Raw genomic sequence first — 8,030 nt, 5'->3', positions numbered from 1 at the left:
ATTTTCTGAATATTCTTCCACTTACTAAGAACGGATGTTCAGCAAGTAATAAATAAATTTTTTTATATTTGATTTGATTTGGTATTCGGTTTTGTTTAGTTATAACTTCAGTAATTATTATCGATATATTTTAAACATTTTTCTTTCAATCTTTTTTTTTTTGCTTTGACAAAAATTTATAGTTTATTTATATACATTTAATTTATTTTCTTTCGCGTTTGCTTTAATAAGTATCTACAAAACAAGTCTTTCGAAATAATACAATTTTTATTGAACATTTTAAATCCTTGTACATGGATTAAAGTTTTACGTCTGACTTTTTCTTCCCAAGAAAGTAAATTGCTTTTCAAGTTTTAATAATTTCCCAGATGTTTTGATTACTAAGTCTTCTGAAATATTCAAATAAGTTTCCAAAATTTTTCCTTTTTAATGTGCGTAGAAAAAAAAATTATATTTCGCATTTTGTATTAGTTTTCATAAGGATCGGAGATAAAAGAAGGAAAAAGCAAAATAAGAAAAATGATTTGGAAATTTCCTGAAAAAAGTAGGATCGATACTTTTTATGAAGATTTCTTAAAATAATTCATCCATATCTATTTAAACTAAAGCTTTAGGAAACAATTTTCTTTTTTAACGCATGTGTTAGTTAATGGTGTAGGATATAAAATATTAAATTCCATAGAATCTAAAAGTGAATGAATTATATCTGGTCAATATGAAGCGTGTTTGGGGAAAAAAAATAAAAAATAAAGTGCCTTTTAAACTAACAGCATTTCTTTTACAAACCTTAAAAGTATGCCGAATAAACAGTTGCCTTAATTTTTTTTCCTCCCTCAAAAATGTCATGTTGTTTAGCAGTTTTAAAAAAATAAACAAAGAAAACCACTCATGCGTTTTCATAGAAATTGAAAGCTTTTTCCTGTAATTATAGATGCTTGAAATGCGGTAAAATTAATAGTTGGCGAGGCAATTAATAAAAAATAGGAAACTTAAAAAAAAAATGCAGTAAAACTTGTTTTTTTTCCTTAATACTTGATAGTAATTTTCTTTCTACAAGCAAGATAGTTTGTATTTTTCATTCCCCTTTTTTATATTGCTATTATTTTAAGAAAATTAATGCTTTTTTTTAAATTTTTTTCAGAAAATTAGGTAAAAAAATTAGAATAAAAATAAAACTTGCATAGTTTTTTTTTTATCGCTCACGACTATGTGGATTCGAATTAGAATAAAAATAAGTTCATAGAAATCAATGCAAGGTAAAGAATTCCAATTCCAAATCTATTGCACACAGTTACAAAATTTGTTATTTGTTCGTTTAAGATTATTCCGCGTAAAAAAAAATATTTGTCATTTTTTTTTCTCACTATCTTCGTATTTAATAAGAAAAAATGTGAATCGTAAGGTTATACCAAGTTTTAAACCATTTTAAATTATGTGATTTTAAATGTAAAAATGCAACATTACAAAAAAGTTGGGTTAATAGCTTCTGAGCTATAAATTTTTAAAAAAGGCACTGTTTCAAAATTCTGTTTTTCAAAAACTATTACATCAATTTTATTCAAATTTTGTCGTTTGTCATTTAAAACTAAAAATTTAAAACAATGTAAGAAATTGCAATGAAAAAAAATTGCTAACATCTAATATATATAATTCTCTTACGTGGCTCCCACATTTTGGATGTATTTCTTTTCCGCCGGTGGCAACGTTTGCTTTGTTTTGTTTACGTTACTATTTCTCTTACACGGCGAATCGACCAATGATTGCCGCTAAAAATGTCACATGCCAAATCTAGCTGAGGTGGCTCAACATATAGCGCTTTTAAAAACGGAAACTGAAATAACCAGAGAGCATCAGCTGCGGCAATCTCATGCTATTAAGCTAGGCAGAAAAGGAGTAGTCTTTGTCGATAGATCTCTATTTCAGTATTTTGTCGAAAGCGCTTTTTTTTCACGAATTATTTATTACGAATTTATTTGACGATTTTTGATTTATATCACGAATTACATGTCATTTATTTGAATTCAAAATTATTTTAATGACTTTGTATTTACTAAAAATATGTAATTTTTTCTAAAAAAAAAGTTGTTATATGGATTTGAATGATTGTTTTGAATTCTTAGAATTTTGAGCATTTGCAATGTACCTAAGTTAGTAGCGAGCGAAGCAAACCATATAAGATTGCGTAGCAATTTTCGGGGGTTGGCGAGCGTTAGCGAGCAGGGGGCGCAGCCCACTAGTATTTAATATTTTTCGATCCTTATTATAAAAGATAATGAAAAAATAATAAAAGTATATTAAAAACAATTTTTTATAAAGAATTATCCTTAATGGAATTTTTTACACGGAATTACTTAAAAAAAAAAGGAATTTTTAAAATGTGTTGAAAGTTTTTTGATTCGCTTAAAAAATTCCCAAGATATAGTGAAGTATGCAAAACATAATAATAACAATAAGGACCAGAACTTTCGACCGCTTCTCTGACTAACCAACTTTAATTATATTTTTCAGATTTGAGCCAATTTCTTATTTTCTCAATTACCAAATCCTTAGGAAAAAATGCACGTTTACTCAAAGGTAATACCGTTTTGTGTCTAATTCTGTTTTTTAATTTAAAGTTCGCATTAATTAATTATAAATTCGCGTATTTAGGGTCACCCGTTTGAACTATTATGATCAGCATTTAGTTTTATTTCATTTTAGAACCGTCGTTGAACAGCCGACCCAATTTTGGGACTACCAACGAGCAGCTCCGTATTGTTGTAATTTTGAACCCAATCCAAAAGGCCAGGGAACTCCTCGATCAAGTATTAGGAGAAATTTCTCTTTGTGGAGGACCCCTTTATGAAACGAACTCGCACTTGCGTTAAAAGGAGCGAAAACCACTGAAACCTTCCACGGGTAGCCTGACGTCATGGGGATCTAAGATCCGTCTACCACTGAGGATATTTTATGTCAGCACTGTGGTTGGTGCGAGCCGGAAGCGGAATTCGCACCGACAAGCAATGGCTGGGTTTCCAACCCGGTCTAACTCTCTATCCCCTGAGCCATCACGTCTCCGTCTTTTAGTTTGTAATAATCTGATCATTATAACAAATGTTATTCAGAGTGTTATATTTTTTTACACTATACTATATTCCCGTGCCGTTACGCAAGAAATATTTTTCATATTTTGAGATCTTTCATTCGATAAAACCTAATCTCTTGCCCAGACTGGTACTGACGCAAAATATCCTCATCGGTAGACGGATTATGGGTTAGAGTCCCCTTGCCGCCAGGCTAACCGTGGGTGGTCTTCCTTTTCATGTAAGCAACTGCGGGATAGTTTCATCAAAAAGTCCTCCAAGAATGCATATTTCTCAAAATACTTGATCCAGGAGTTCCCTTGTCTTCTGGATTGGGTTCAAAATTACAAGGCTTCGGAGTTGAACATTAGTAGTCGTAAGGCCGAAAATTGGATTGACTGTTTATCAAGGATGGTAATAAAACATCACCAGATTCATCACCGTATCATGGGTTAGAATTCTTTTGCTGTTGCGCTAATGATGGGAGGTTTTTTCTCCTTATGTAATGCAAATGCCAAAAAGTTTAATTGAAAAATTTTACACGTGGGTGTGTTTGTCCTAATTCTTGATCCAAGCAGCCACGGTGACTTAGGGGATAGAGCGCTCGCCTCCCAATGAGGTGACCTATAAGGTTTCCAGTTCCATCAAAAAGTTCTCTACAAAAGCAAAATTCTTCCGATATTTTATTCAGGTGCCCCCTTGTCTTCAGAGTTGGGTTCAAAATTACAAGAATACGGAGTTGACCATTGGCAGTCATAAACTCAATATTGGGTCTGCTGTCCAACAACGGATATAAAATGCTTGTACCGAGAGCTCTTTTGTCAAGTGGTATGAAATCAAATTATAAGGCTATGTAATTTCTGAACATTGATAGTAATGAATCCAAAAAAGAATTGGCTGTTCTATGCCGAAAGCAAAATGAAATTAAAATACTTAACACTGGAATTTTCGTGTCTTCTAGGTTAGGTCCAAAAGTACACGTATCCGCAAAATATGGTAGTAACAATAAAAACATAAGATATTAATTTATATTGTTCAATATATGTACAAGAGATTTTTCAAAAGGTTTCCGTTTCTTTTTCAATGAAAAAAAATTATTAAGTTATGAACTAAGTTCGTATCAAAATGTACTAATGCTAATATTAGAGAGATTTTTACAAAGTCTAACGCTAATGCTGTTTGAGATTTACAGCTCAATTGCGAAATTTTCCCATTGAATCGCAGTATCATTAAGATGTGGGAAACAAGGTTACCATTAACAGTTTAGTATATGACAAACGCTATGCAAACTCTCTCTTTTTTAATTGTGCTTCTTTCCTTTCGTGAAGTAAGAAACTATAATTAAAAATTCAATAACACTTCTCTCAAACTCTTTATTTAATTAATATCCCAACATAATGATAATGTGGGTATTTTTTATCATGTTACTGTAACCCAATTTTTATGAATTCATAAAAACTGCCAAGAAGAAAATGTCTGTTATACCATAGATAAGTTGAATAAAAATGTTTATTAAAATGTATTGTACTATAATTGAAACATTATTTTATGCAATAACTATAAAAAATTTAAATTCTTCAGCAACTTAAAATAGTTATAATTTATTAAATAAATGAAGCTTTTTGAAGTGAAACTTCTAATGCGACTTCCAACAAGGTTGCGTTAAAAGTTTAACGCTACCATGGCAACGAGCGGCCTGTGATCCTTGCAGGAGATTTTAATGTGAATTTCCCGTTACCTGAAACATTATTAAGCTTCCTTAAAGACAAATTTGGATTGGAAATGATAAATGGTAGGAATGATCCAACAAGCAAAGGGGGAACTACCATTGATGCAGTTTTTGCAAGAAATATTGAAAAAATAGAACTCAAACATTTCGTATCTTACTATAGTTATTATAATCCCATTGTAAATGTTATAGATTTGGATATTTCTCCACTCGAAAATGATAATTAAATGATGCGACTAATTGTAAATTGTAAGCTATGTTAATAATGTTTGTCTTAAAGAAACAATATGATTTCACTAAAAATCAATTTCTACCCCCTCCTATTTTCCTTTCCACATTACGAAGTTTCTCTTCTTCAGCGAGGAGGGACTCCACGCACTATTTTTTTTAATGACCAATACACCAAGTTTTTCATTGCCTCTGAATAAATTGAGTTTATGCGTAAATTGGAAGCAAGCTCAAAATCATTAGGAAATTATAACTCGAACTAAATTCCCTAAATTGGATTTTAAAATTCCATTATATTTCTCTGTTAAAGTTTAAAAGATAAATAAAATAGAAATAAGGAAAAATACGGATTTGAGCTAGGTTAAAGTCGTAAAACATAATTTAAAATAAAATAAAAAATATCTTGTCATAGCTATAGTAATTTTTCTTCTGATTTAGAGATAGTTAAAGAGTTGATATCATGCTTTTAATCTAACATCACGCCTTCCAATTTAAAGACCATAATGGAATTCAGACTCGTATGGTCCTAAAACTGTTTCATATTCCTTTTTGCTGCAATAGAAATATTTTTACAGATTTTGAAAATTTCTTTTTGCCGTTTTTATATCACTACCTGTTTTTCGTCAAGTTATTTTTCATGCAATTTTTCATACCTTTTTTATTGATACATACGATTAAATAACAATTTATTTACAACAATTCTTACAAAAATTTTAATTAAAAAACATTTTATATTAAATTATACATCAGATGTAATTTTTTCTCTAACGCTATTGATCGAATGAATTTGAAACTTGGTGTATAAAGATAAATAAAAGTCTTATTCTAAATTCTTTTTAAATGTGTAGTGTTTTTTTTCTTTCAAAAATTTCTTGTATAATAACAAAAAATTATATTTTTATAAATTCTAAGCAAATTTTTTCTCTAATAATGGCATAAAATTGATAAAAACATATGAGTAGAGATTTACCTAATTTATTGAAAAAATTTCGTATATGAGTTTTGATTTTTTAAAAGTATACATTTTAAAATGTGCACTTTGTGGGTATTAGGGACACTACTGCGTTATTACTTTTTGAAGATTATATGCATTCATGAGTGTTAGTAGTCAAGGTGGCAAATTTTCAATTTCAACTGTAATCAGAGTATATAAATTTTTATTCATGATTTTTGGTAATTAAGGGTGAATGTATGTACATAAATGAATACTTGTAAGCAAGTTTAAATTATTCATGGTTATTTAAAATCAAAATTTATTTATATTGGTGATTATAGAGTTAAATTATTTCGCATCAATATTACACGTTTTCATGATTACTTATAAATAAGGATCATGTGACTTTTAAAACTTGTGATAAAGGAAAAATATTCATGAGAACTCGTACCTAAGTAATAAATTTTTTTTTACTTGATGTCAAGAGGTTAAATATAATCGCGTAATCACTATTACAATTTTAATCATAAATTATGATTGTAACCACGATTACAATCATAATAAGAAATGATAACTTGTAATTTTCATTGTATGCAACTGATTGCTCGCAGTCCATTACATTACAACTCCGTCAGAAGACGCATAGTTTAAAATGCTAAACAACTTATTCAATGAAATATATTTATGACGAAAATAAATACTATTCTCCTTCTTAAGAAGCTTGAAACTACTTTTATATACAATAATTTTCCATAAAATTTTTTTTCTTTTCTAAGACTATGCCAACTGATGCTCAAGATAGCATCTAATGTATAAAGAAAATAAATATTCCATTACATTTTTGCTTTTATATACCAGAAGCATTTTAATTCAATTCTTAGAAAGATGGAAGTTTTCAAAATTAGAGAGTATATTTTTAGACAACTCTAATATCTATCTACGCATGAAATATTTTTGAAGATGATGATTGTTTCATGCATTCTCATTGGACAGAAGAATCATATGATATAATCTATAATAGTCTATAATATTAAAATCGCATGATACAATGTTTAGTGCTAAAATCTATAATATTAAATATGAGTTTTGTATATGTCCCTCTTATAAATCCAGAACCGTTTGCTCTATCGTCCTGAGATTCGGACAGCTGCTACTTTCAGCCTGAAATTCTAAATTTCATTCGAAATTTTCAATTATATTGTTTGGGAGAGTTGTTTAAAAAATGGAATTTTCTCATTGGTTAAGTGTCAGAGAGAGTTCTAAAATAAGCAAATTTTTATGCACAGTATAAGATCAACGATTTACCCATTACTACGCTATCATTCGTTCTCAGAAAAAAGTGAAATAATAACTTTAAGATAAGGAATATTTTATTTACTTTACAATATTGTGAAATAAATGAAAAAAATATTTATTGTTATTAAAAATAATTTTAAAACATCGACCTCGACCGGGACTTGAATCCTGAATTCTCACGGCTAGCAATTTTTTGCTTCCAATCATTTAGTCTAAACAGCCACACTATACCTGACTGCCTGCCTTACAACAAAGCTTTATGTAATTTTCTACGCTTTTTCTATGACACCATATTGTGACACATTGTGGACTCCCTAATTTCCGAATAATTATTTCCGTGTTACGTACGGTAGTATAGTATATCATAATATAATATCTGGTCGAGTATTATATTATGATGTAAGGAGGTATATAGGGCCATTTTTATGTACATTATATAAGCAACGATATCTAATTTCAACGCAATTATTCGGACAGTTATGGGTGAAAAGAATCACTCACCATGAATGTATTTTCCTTAATGTTTTATAAATTAGAAAGAGATCTTAGTACCAAAACATATGCGTCAACAAATGACATTAATGAGAATTTGAGGAAATTGAAATTTAAAGCACAAGGCGAAGGTTTTCTTTTCAAATTAAAACCATGTTATTTAAATTAGAAGTAGATTAATGCAAAATTTTTATATTATTGAATTTAAAATTTTCAATGATTTTTAATTTTATAAATTTAACAACATTAAACTTTTAAAATTTAACTATATTAAATTAAAAGTGAAAAG

Source organism: Parasteatoda tepidariorum, chromosome 10 (genome assembly GCF_982258835.1).
Source record: "Parasteatoda tepidariorum strain Cologne lab strain chromosome 10, Ptep-v5.0, whole genome shotgun sequence".
NCBI classification, from domain to species: Eukaryota; Metazoa; Arthropoda; class Arachnida; order Araneae; family Theridiidae; genus Parasteatoda; species Parasteatoda tepidariorum.
The sequence above is the reverse complement of the archived record's forward strand: the minus strand, read 5'-3'. Positions refer to the sequence as shown.